Source organism: Oreochromis aureus, linkage group 3 (genome assembly GCF_013358895.1).
Source record: "Oreochromis aureus strain Israel breed Guangdong linkage group 3, ZZ_aureus, whole genome shotgun sequence".
NCBI classification, from domain to species: Eukaryota; Metazoa; Chordata; class Actinopteri; order Cichliformes; family Cichlidae; genus Oreochromis; species Oreochromis aureus.
The window spans coordinates 4,018,300-4,030,482 of record NC_052944.1 but is presented as its reverse complement, the minus strand read 5'-3'; the positions used below and the strand labels follow the sequence as shown (position 1 = coordinate 4,030,482).

General features: G+C 41.1%; 1 long non-coding RNA gene across 1 annotated transcript; it reads right to left on the bottom strand.

Moving 5' to 3' along the window:
- Positions 1-681: 681 nt before the first annotated feature.
- LOC120439032 lies at positions 682-4,206 on the bottom strand. The gene is made up of 3 exons (XR_005612330.1): positions 4,094-4,206; positions 2,844-2,979; positions 682-738 (listed from the first exon to the last, which is right to left on the bottom strand). It is a non-coding gene; the product is annotated as an uncharacterized LOC120439032 (long non-coding RNA).
- Between the last annotated feature and the right edge of the window lie 7,977 nt (positions 4,207-12,183).

The following is a 12,183-nucleotide window of genomic DNA, read 5'->3' as shown; positions in this document are numbered from 1 at the left end:
AAAGTCTGCTTTCATCCAGGCCGTCAAAGATGAACAAAGCTGAGAGACAGCCAGCTTCTCTGCTGTGACCTTCTGTAATGTTGGATGGAAAACATGGAGCAGCTCCAGAAGACTGTACTGCTCATCTCTGATCAGGTTCAGCTCCCTGAATGAAAGCAGAACCACCACACTGACATGTTGGTTCTCCAAGCCCTCTGCCCAGTCCAGAGTGAACTTCTGCACTGAGAAGGTTTTTCCAACACCAGCCACGCCGTTGGTCAGAACCACTCTGATGGGTCTCTGTTGGTCAGGGAAGGCTTTAAAGATGTCCTGGCACCTGATTGGAGCGTCATGGAGGGCGTCCATCTTGGAAGCTGTCTCCAGCTGCCTCACCTCATGTTGGGTATGAACCTCTTCACTCTGTCCCTTTGTGATGTAGAGCTCAGTGTAGATGGTGTTGAGGAGGGCTCTACTTCCTGTTTCATCACTTCCTTCAGTCACACGTTCACATCTCCTCCTCAGACTGATCTTATGTTCATCTAAAACCTCCTGCAGACCAACATCTGCTGAAAGAAAGAAAAACAATGAGACTAAAGAGAAAGAAAACTCTTCAATGTCTGAACAACACAAGAAGTCCAGTTTTCAGAAATGAGTCCATCAGCAGACAGATGTTCAGTCTTACTTTGTACACAGCTGCTCTGACTGGCTGTCTGCAGTCCAGCTCTGCTTCTGGGTCTTTCTCCACACTGTGCAGAAGCTCTGATGGTGACACAGAAAAGTCAAAGTGGAGATACTTCTGTCCACCTTTGATTGTTTCCTTTTTATAATGAGTCTAAAGTTTGAACACAGTCATGTTTCCAGTTCACTGACTTACATTTATTCCATGGACACTCACTCTAACCTGAACCACAGCTACAACCCAACATTGTTGAGGCCTCATCTCCTCCTTTCCTGACTGTAGAGCTTAAATATGCAACAACCAACAAATAAAAGAATTTGGTTCATTTCAAAGAAATTCACACGGTGACCAAGTAAAGTAACCGTAGTAAAGGAGACAACATCCCGTTGATGGTGGGATTATTTGAAAGATTTGCTTTAGTCACGTCACCAAATGCAGTTGAACCACCCGTGGATCCATGTTTGACCATCTACCACTCTGAGCTCTGCTTTTTAATCATTTTATTATTATCATCATTCATTCATTCATTCTTTGGAGGGGGGCTATTTCCTAATGCCGCCCTAATAAGCTGATGTTCAAGGGGAAATATAACAGAAACTCTTTCAGTGTTATTCATGAATAAATTAACAGATAAACTGTGAAGAAAAAAAAAGTGAGATTTAAAGGAGAGAGTGAGAAACTTGATCATCCATCCTCATAATCCATGTTTATCAGTATCTGCTGTGACCATCCTGCAGTAATAACTACAAGTCTACATTTCTGTGACTGTTGATCAATCACAGCAGGAATCTGAGCTCATCTCTGCACACAGAGCAGCTTCAGCTCTGGGATAAACTGCTCGCTTCACGTCCTTCTCAGCTCACAGACACTCATCCTGATATTTTCCTTTAACATTTGATGGTATAATTCATCTGAGTTTACACTTTATCTGCATAAATACAGGAAAACACACCCAAACACCATAAACCATCAGTGTCACCATGTAGAATATATTGTTGTTTCCTTGCTTTTAATTGAGAGAAAAACTCTGATTTTGATTTTCTCTGTTCTCTTTGCCACAGCCCATCCCAGCAGCAGCTGAAGCAGCTGACTGTCACAACACTGAACAACCTGGCTGGCACAAATGTTAATGTTAGCCATTTAAATATTAGCAGTTAGCTGAGGCCACAAGAAGAAGAGGCCCTAGAAGAACAATGGATGATAAGATTAGATTTTCAAGACTAGGCAGAGACGTGTTTTCCTTTACTGTCTCTTACAGAGGAGGGAGCAGATACCAGACGAGGTCACGGAGGTACGGGGAGGATTCACAGCAGACAGCAAGACTGCCACGTCCATGCGAGAGAGCGATGGCTACGATAATCTCTGTTTCTGTTGAATTGAGGGTTATCCTCTCTGTGAACCAGATGCTTGATTTCACACAGAGGTCTACAGCGCTGTGTAAACTTGTAATTTCAACTGCAAAAGCAAATTAAATCTTTTTAAATGTAAAAAAGCAAACCCAAACCCAGATAACTAGAAGCGTTGCATCAGGAAGCATCAAACACATGGATCCATCTGCTGCTGCAACCCCTGTGGAAATATGGGAGCCTCCCAAAGTACCTTTAGCCCATAGCCACATTAGCAGTCTGCTAAGCTAGAATTAAGGTAGCTGTTAGCTGCTATGGCTAATAAAACAGCGAGGCAACAAACGTTATGGTTGTCCTGTTAGTCTTTAACATTGTCATAGATGGAGTTAATTTAACAGGAAAACAGTTCTTTATGTTTCTCTCACAGAACCTGATTGAACAGCATCAATGACACAGAAACAGGATCAGCCTACATCACCAACTGCATTTGATCAGTTATGGAACGATTTACCTCGACAGGCTCCTTCACTCGCTGCTTTTAAACCTTCTTTAAAACACACTTTTACTCCCTGACCTTTGACCCAGTGTGACATGTTGACTCACCACCTCAGACAGCTTAAAAATAGTCTTTTTGTTTTTTGGTGCTGCCTAAAAGAACCGTAAAATATCTGTCCTATATACAGTTATGTTCATATATTTTTGTACTACATCAGGAAACTCAGAAATATAGTTTGTAATATTTTAATCCTTATTTTTAAAACTGTTTTTGTCATTTTCCTTCTCCCATTGCATCAAAAATCATTATTTACACTGAATAAATGAGTCAGCAGCTCTCTTACATTGTTGCTGCAGGTTCATTACTGAACTTTGGAGGTTCTTCTTTGGACCGGTCACTCCTCACAGACACACAGCTGGATGCTGCAGATGCTGCTCCATCCTCTTCCTCCATCTTCTTGATGTCAGGGTGGAGTTAGTCTGAGAGGCAAACACACACACTCAGAGGTGCTGTTGTACTGGAAGCATCACACTGACGGGTTTCTAAAGTTCTCATTGATCATTTCATGGAGTTTCTGTGGTAAACACTGTCCTGTGACGTATGCGTTATGGTGAGGGTCATGAGGGCTAACCAGCCCCACTCCTTACTCCTCATATTTCAGCCTGAAGCACAAGAACAGCCTAAACCTAACCAGGAGGCTGTAACCTCAAAGGACTTCATGGTTAGAAATAAAGGTTCAATGAAATGAAGCAGATCATAAAACATGAGTTCCAACTTTAAAAGAAGCATCCACACGATGACGGCACAGCAGAGGAGCACTTTCTCTAACACACTGATTCAGTTCCACTGACACAAGGACACACACAGGAAGGCACACACACACAAGCCTTTATAAGAAACAACACAATCATCTGCGCTTGTCAATCCAAGTCCTTAGCCCATGAGCCCGCGGTATCACACCACAGATATTCCCTTACTTTGAAAAAATAAAGACAGTTTTCAGAACAGACCTGATGTTTATGCTACAGCCTGTTTACCAATATAATCAATATCAGATATCAGAGCAACAGAAACCTCGGTGATCAGGACGCTGGGACTGAGAACAGGAAGTGGCTCAAACGTCACGGTTTATGACGTCAGCCTGAACTCCACTCACCGAGTTTCTGTCGCCATTGTAGTTTTTAAAGTCCCGTGATAAAGGCGGGTCTTTCTGTGACTCCATGACGCTCATTGGCTAATAGCTCGAGATTGACACATCGTTATCCAATGAGCGTGCGGGAACTTCCGACATAAAGTTGTTTCCTTTGAAAACCAAAGTCTGATTATTTTTGCCTCCACTGACGGAGCCTGTTGTTCCCGCCACAGAGACACAGTAATGTCAGAGCGGTGTTAACACTCACCCTGCCTCAGCACAGCTCTCACTCTCCTCCTGCTCTCTCACACTAAACGGAGGCTCAGCTAAACTCACTTCCTCTCTACTTACAGGAAACCAGCGCTCAGAGGAGCCGACCGGCCTCACATTTCACCCACAGACACGAACAGCGTGGAATTATTTTATGTCATAAGAAGAAACATATTCATGTTAACACTCACCTGCCTCAGCTCCACCTTCCTCCTCCTGCTTTCACTTTCACTCCTGCTCCCTAAACACAGAGGATGCTGGGACTTGTAGTTTTTTCCTTCCGGTGCGGTCTTCCTCTTTGTTTGTGTTTGTGTTCAAGTTATTTCGATCATGTAAACATCAAGAGAACACGTGAAGCCACACAGAGTTTGTATGTCGAGGTGGGTAGGAGGGATTAAATTGCGTTCTTTTGAATTCTTTTGGCGACAGAGAAAGACTTCCTACTCAGAGTGGTCAAAGCTCAAAAAATGATCTTTATTGTACATTTCTGGAAAGGGAGAACTGCAGACACGAGCACGTACCCCAGTTCTAAAAGCATTGCCAGGCAAAATATGTATACATAGTTCTGCTATACATCACACACAGACACACACAGTTTCCATCAAAACAACTCCTTCTGGTCTGATGTGTGTGTGTGTGTGTGTGTGTGTTACTTAGTTCTGCTTTTTCTGTCTGGTTTCCTGTATTTTATTAATATGCCTCTGCAGCTCTGCACTAAACTTCCTGTTTCTTAACTTCCCCTTACTAAAGCCTCTGTTGCTAGGCGACCTGTCGCCCTCTGACCTCGTTCTTTGCCACATCTGGCCTTGGTTTATAAAAGCCTTTATTATTAAAATACATGTGAAACAATATAATTAGAAAATAAGCACTAAGAATATATATTTATTTCGTAACAGTCTCCCCCTTTTTAACTCATTTTATGAGTTAACCCAGTGGTTCCCAAACTTTTTTTGCTAGGCCCATTTGCTAGCCCATTTTTCTTGTTTTACAAGAAAAATGTTTGCGCCCACCTCACACGCGCACGCACGCACGCACGCACGGACGCACAAACACATCTTCCAACCACACACACCCATATTTTGCTCCATTGCGGTTTATTTCACACCTCAAACATTTAGGAAACAATTAAGCAAATACAAGTAAACTGCAATAAATTACAGGTAGTAATAAAATAAACTACTAACTCTTTTACGTGTTTTCACAACTACACGGGTATTTATGAAAACCCAGCTGTTTGGTCCACACATAAACGGCGATTTTCTAAAACTCCTTTTTTGCTTTTACGTGCTGTGAGTACAAGAAAATAATAATTAGAATGTAATGTATTAAATTTGCTTAGATGAGAGGGTCCAGCAGTAGATCAGATGAATAGGAAAGGATGTGTCTGTGTGTTTCAGTTTGGCTTAGCTGTAGCCTGAGAGTGTGTGTAATTGTTTAGACAGAAAGGAATTTATGGACACTGGGGGTCTGCTGTCAAAAAGGAGACAGGAAGCTCCAGTTGGGGATGCTTGTACCTTTAATAAAAGTTCATAATTGCCATAACTTGGATATAGGTTTGCAGGAGACTCCACCTCATCTGTAAATGTAAGACAACAAGAGGCCAACGACCCAGTGGATGCAGAGTGGCGGTCTCAATATTTGTAATATGTTAACTCTGTTTTCTATGTTGTGTAGAGGAATTTGGTGTAGCTTGGGTGAGGAGATTACTTTTCTGACCCCCAGGAAGTCACGTATACAGAGGTTTTGTGAAAATGACTACTGAGTCCGGTGCCGTCTCTGGATGCCCGAGGAATAAAAAGAACCAGGGTGAAACTGATTTCGCAACAGGATGACAAACAGGCCAGTCTTTGGCTTAAAATTTGACAGCTTCCCCTCTCATTCTGTCCTCATCCTGAGAAGAAGCTTAAAGGACAGTTAATCTCCTGATGAAGACAGAAGACAGACAGATCACCGTTTACTTAAAGAATTGACAGCAGGCAAAAAGACAGTGCAACGGACCTATAACACTGAAGACTCCAGCAGCATGTAAGAAAACACTTGATGCAACATGCACAGTGGGATAAATAACTGTGTGAAAGCACTGGACAGCACTGGACACTGAGTTTCATATTTGCCATGCTGGGAGTAATCCTGGAAGAAATGACTGAAAAGATCAAGAGAGAAGCAATGGAGAGAAGAAACAGCTGATTTGGGCCTGTGTTGATCTGCGAGGCCACACAGCTGATTGAAGTGAGGAATAACTCAGGAAAGTTCCCTGACAATTTTGTGAAAAGGAAAAAGTGATTAAAAGCTGAAAGTAGTTGTTAGAATAGTGAATTAGTGCTTTTGTGCCGATTGAGTAAAACAAGTGATTACTTTAGGAAGAAAATAAAAATAATTGAATCATGTGGGAAGGTTTTAAATATGCATTTCTCTTGTCAGGGTAACTTATTTAAGTATGACTCAGTATGCAAATGAGCTGAAATGAGTGGTGACAGAGAAGCTTCCTGTCTGGCTGTGTGTGAGGCTTTCAATGAAGGAAACACAGCAGTGACTGAGAAGAATCACTTGGTGAAATATATAATGGTAAAATACAGGATAATGAAATAAGGTGGTCAGGTCTGTCCAGAAGTGCAGATTTGGACAAGAAATGTAGAATTTAGTGATGATAGATTGTTATAACATCTTTAGAAAGGGCTTAATGGGAATATAAATGTTGTGCAAACTGTGCAGCTTTTAACAAGATTTTCTGTGTATTTAGCAGGTGAAACTATGTAATTTGACCTCAGATTGTCAGGACGCTGAAGAACCCGAGGCCACTGAAGTATGATGTGAGGAAAATGAACAGAGGGAGTGATTTTAAGTCTGATTTGAGATTATGTGTTAATTAAGCCAAGAGTAGGGCAAAACTTTTGTGGCCCTGAAGTTCTAATCCCCATAACATATTGTTAGATTAATAAGCAAAACTTTTCTGTGATTAAGACTTTTGGGGTTGTTGTTGTAGTGATGAGTTGATTATGACAGGTTTGGGTTGTTTTCTTATTTTAATAGAGGGAGTTTTATTAAACATGGACATGTCTACAATGGGCCTTTAAAATGGTAACAGTGCACTTAGAGAAAACCTGTCAGGTGATGATGTTTTGTGTTGTGATGAGCTAATAATCAGCTCTCTTTTTCTCATTTTTGTTCTACGCAGGCCTGAACGATTGAATTAACAGCGCTGTAAAATTTTCGGGAGAGCAAATATAAGGTGAGCTTTTCCAGATTATAATGGGCTGAGGAAAAGCTGACCTGTGGGAACTGATGAGTTTGAGTTCCTGTTTAAAAGGATTGCAGCGAGTCAATCCAGTTAAAGATTATAAAGAACTCTTTTTCTAAAAAATAAAACAAATGAATGAGCTGAGGGTGGAGATTATTTGTGCGGGAGTCTCCACTATCAGCAATATCTGGTGTGAGTGCGTGTGAGTGAAGGTGTGACTGAACTGTGATGGACTGACGACGTGGACCAAAGGTTTGACTGACCTGACACTGAGACAACGACTGGACCAAGGTTAGGATGAATAAAGGTTGACAAACAATTCACCTCGTAGGAGAATAGTGAGAAGGAAACTGGAAGATTGACATTAGTTGGGAGCTGCAGACTTTTTTGGGTTGCTGATGTTTGCTGTAAGGAAATGTTGTGTTATTGACTGGGTTTAGATTATGGTAGTAAATTATATAGTGGGGAAAATGTCAGATGCTAAAGGGGAGGAAAATGTTGGACGTTACTCATGTTACTATTAACAAAAGCAGGGCACTGTAGAAGTCAATTACATTTTATAGAGGAAAATAATTACAACCAAAGTAATATTTATGAGTTACATAGGGGATTGATAGACTTTTCATATGAAAATGCAGTTATAGAATAACAAACACTTGTCCAAGTGACCAAGTTTTTTTCCTTTAAAACAGTAAATTATTAAAAGAGCTGGTACTGGAGGAAGACAGGAGCAAAGTAAGGAAAGCAAATTTATAAATATATATAAATATATTATAAGTCTGATAAATAAAATCAAAATGTACCGTTACATTAAGAGGAGCAAAATGAGATCAAAATATGGAAAATTGTGTAAGAAGAACATGACTGATAACTGTTCTGTCTTAAGTTTTGTTATAACACAGATTGTATTACAAGTGGGAACATTGAGGTTTAAAATGAAGTTAACAATAGGATTTGTTTCTAGGCAGCTCTGAGTGGAGCCAGGAGGTTAAAAGATTTAACATGATGATTTTATTCCTGAACACAGGTTTGGAGGTCCGGAGGAAGTGTACTCGAGAGGAGAATAGCTGAGGTTTTTAGAGAAATAATATGACTAACCTTTTTCTTTTAATTTTCTAAGAGGTGGTGAAGCATTTTCAGTTTCAGTAGCTGGTCTGTAGCTTATTTGACACATAGAATGTGTCAAGAAGGGGATTTTGGGTTTAAATTGAAATAAGGGGCTTTAGGATCATTTTATGACCTTCTGGGTGTTTGATATTGTAGCTATGATAAAACTTACTCATAAGTAATTGCTTTTATGCTTAAACTTAATTGACTGAAAATGTTTGTTTTCTCTTTGATCTTTTATAATGATTTTCTTACATGAAGAGATGATCTATTGTGAAAGGTGACAGAGTAGTAAAAGGTCAATGTAAAAAAATGTTTGCAGAGACAGATAACAGGAAGTTAAGACACAGTTTGCTTGGAAACTTTGCACTTGCAGAGCAACAGTTTTTTGTACAGGATGTTCATGATTAGATAAGAGAAGAAGAGAGCTTCTTAAAAGGGAGTCAAAAGTGTCATGGTTCTGGGTCAGTGTTGACCCAGTATTTTGGGTTTATTATGTTTTGGTTTATTTTTGAATGATGGATTGTTTTCTTATTCTCTTGTATTGCTGATTATGGTGGTGGTGGTGATGATGATTACTTAGTTCATGTTTCTGTTTATTAGGATTTGTGTTCTCATGTTTTGTGTGGGTTTAGTGCCAGGTGTCATTTTCTGTCTGTCTCTCAGTGTCGAGTCTGCGTCTTTGTGTTGGGTTCATGTTTCCTGTTTTATTGTGAAAGTCTTTGTCTTATGTTAGTGTGTGCAGCTTGGTTCCCCTGTCTCGTCAGCCCTGATCTCTCCCTTCTGTTGCCCGTTCCCTCATTACTACCCTGTGTATTTAAGCCCTGTGTTTTCCTCAACCCAGTGTCACGTCGTACCCTCAGATGATGCCTGTGTGTTTCGGTTCTCCGTGTTCAGTGTTCACTTCATGTTTTGTTTTCGTACCAGCAATAAACCTGAGGTTTGTCAATCAATCAATCAATCTTTATTTATAAAGCACTTTTCATACAAAAACTGTAGCACAAAGTACTTTACATGGTTAAAAGCAGCCCACCCCACCCCACCCTCCCACTCATTCCCCGCACTCTCATTAACAGAAACGGTCATGGATACACACATTCACTCCCCCACACACACACGCCTAAAGAGTCAAACTGGGCTGGGTACGCATTAGCCAAGTGAGGAAACACTACCACAGGGAGCTGTCTGCACCGGGAGCCGGTCACAGACCACAGCCTCCAGGCTGGGCACACAGCAGGAGGGAGGCAGAGAAGCCCCCCAGCCAGGCTCAGAGGACCCACAGGGCCCCAGCAGCCACGGTCGATCACAGCCCCGGTGCAGAGAGCCCCTCCGAGGAAACACTGGAGATATGACCTAATAAGAATATAAACAGGATAAAAAGATAAAATAAATAAGAGTGGGATACAATATAAATATAAGTATAAACAGAGTAAGAAGATAAAAAATGAATAAGAATACAATCAATAGATATTAGGTAAAACTAAATTAATAATATAAATAGAATAACAGGTGTTAAGGTTCAATGTTGAGAGAGGAATCCATAAATAACCACAGATCCAGGCGTGTGCAATTTAGACGGCATTTTAATGAACACATGTGTGAGTTCAACAACCCAATCAGTATTGAACTGTCTTTACCATATTCAGACAACGGTTTTATAGGGTTAAGATAGTACAGCCCCCTTTTCTGTTGCTAGGCAGATTTAATACAGCATACGTCAGCTCCAAAACCACAAATGTTCTGTCAACAACCTTTAACATAGTTTTAAAAGAACATAGTCTTCAGGTCGGTGCTTCCCCTCAGCTCGTCTTCGCTGTCGCTTCCCTGTGGGAGATCTGGTGCACTTCCTCTAAGTACGTCGGCACAATTCTGCATTTGCAGCAAAAACACATCTTCACTTCTTGCTTACCAAAATAGATCTATTATGGTGTGCATGTGTGTGTGTGTGTCTGCAGTATATGCTATGTATGTGTCATGACCTCTCCTGCACTCCGGCTCACCTCACAACCCTCGTCCTAGCCAGACATAAGGCCTGTGCTCGTGCACAGCTGAACTATGTGTGACTTCTAAATGTCACACTCAAATGGTGATACTCAAACCATGAAGGAAACTTACTCAAACTGAACATAAATGAACCTTAAAACTTACTTAAAAGGATATAAGTGATAAATGATACAAACTTAACTCTTAGCTCTAAAGGATATAAGGATATAAGGATATAACTCCAGGCATATGTCATGTAAGCAGGTGTGTTGCAATTCCTTTCAGAGCTCCTGTCCTCCTCACCGTGTATTGGCAGATCATAACGCCCGCCAAGAGTTTCTGACCTTCACTTGACCAGGAGCCACAGCTCTTTAATAAGCTCAAATGCAATCATGTATAAAAGATTAAAATCATTTTCATAACACAGGTTTTCCTTCTCAGATCTGCCAATATGTTTGCTCCTCCTAATATAGTCTAAAAGCAACCCCAAGCAAAACAATTTGAACTTTCCCCTATCAGTGATCCCTCTAACTAAGCGTGTGTGTGTCTCGTCTGTCTGTGGGTGCACAGACTGTGCATCTGCTCTCTGAACAGTTTCACTTCTGCAAAAGCATGGCTTGCAGACACATTTCCTGTCAGCCTGCAGTCAGCTTCTCCCCCACTGAAGACTTCAGTATAAAAATACAAAAACACCCAAAAGCCCCAAAACTATAGACCCAACTCAACAATCTGAAGTGAAAATAAAATAATAAATCAAAATGACAAAACATAATACTTCCTCCTCCACACAGGATAGAATAAATAAGCATAAAATAAATAAACGTTAGGTAAAAGCTAAATTAAAAAGGTGGGTCTTGAGCCTGTTTTTAAAAACATGAACGTTCTCTGCGGCCCTGAGCTCCTCCGGCAGGCTGTTCCACAGTCGAGGACCATACCACTGAAAAGCTGCCTCTCCATGAGTATGAGTCCTGACTTTAGGGACAATCAAAAGGCCAGTACCAGAGGACCTCAGGGTCCGCCAGGGTTCATATGGTAAAAGCAGATCTGAAAGATAAGAAGGCCCAAGACCATTAAGACATTTAAAAACCAATAAAAGAACTTTAAACTCGATCCTGAAACACACGGGGAGCCAATGCAGCGATTGTAAAACCGGTGTAATGTGGGCGCGCCCTCTGGTCTTCGTCAGCACACGAGCTGCAGAGTTTTGCAAAAGTTGCAAAGGTGAAATATTCTTTTTGTGGAGACCAGAGAGCAGGGCATTACAGTAATCAATGCGACTGGTAATAAAAGCATGCATCAGCATCTCCGTGTTGGCCCGAGAGAGAATAGGGCGGACTCTGGCTATATTTTTTAGATGATAAAATCCAATTTTGGTTACGTGTTTAATATGTGGGATAAAACCAAGCTCAGAGTCAAAAATAACACCCAGGTTTTTCACTTGTAGTGAAGGGCATAGTGAAAATGCCTGTAATTTAGACAAGAGTTTCTCTCTCTGAGCTTCAGGACCGATGATTAAAACTTCAGTTTTGTCCTGGTTAAGCTGTAAAAAGTTTTCTGCCATCCAAGATTTTATATCTAAAATACAGTTAAAAAGGGCATCCATTGGTCTGGTGTCATCAGGAGACACGGAGATGTACAGCTGAGTGTCATCAGCGTAACTGTGGAAGTTCACTCCATGCCTCCTGATGGCGCCGCCAAGAGGGAGCATATACAAATTAAAAAGTACAGGGCCTAAAACCGACCCTTGAGGCACACCACATGTCATTTTATGGATCTTAGAGGAGCATGTATCCATACTCACCATAAAAGTTCTGTCTGAGAGATAGGAAGTGAACCAGTTGTGTACAGCACCAGAGAGGCCCACCATGTGTTTCAGTCTGTTTAAAAGTATAGCGTGGTCTACTGTATCAAAGGCTGCGCTTAGATCCAGTAGCACCAGGACTGAGAGCTTTT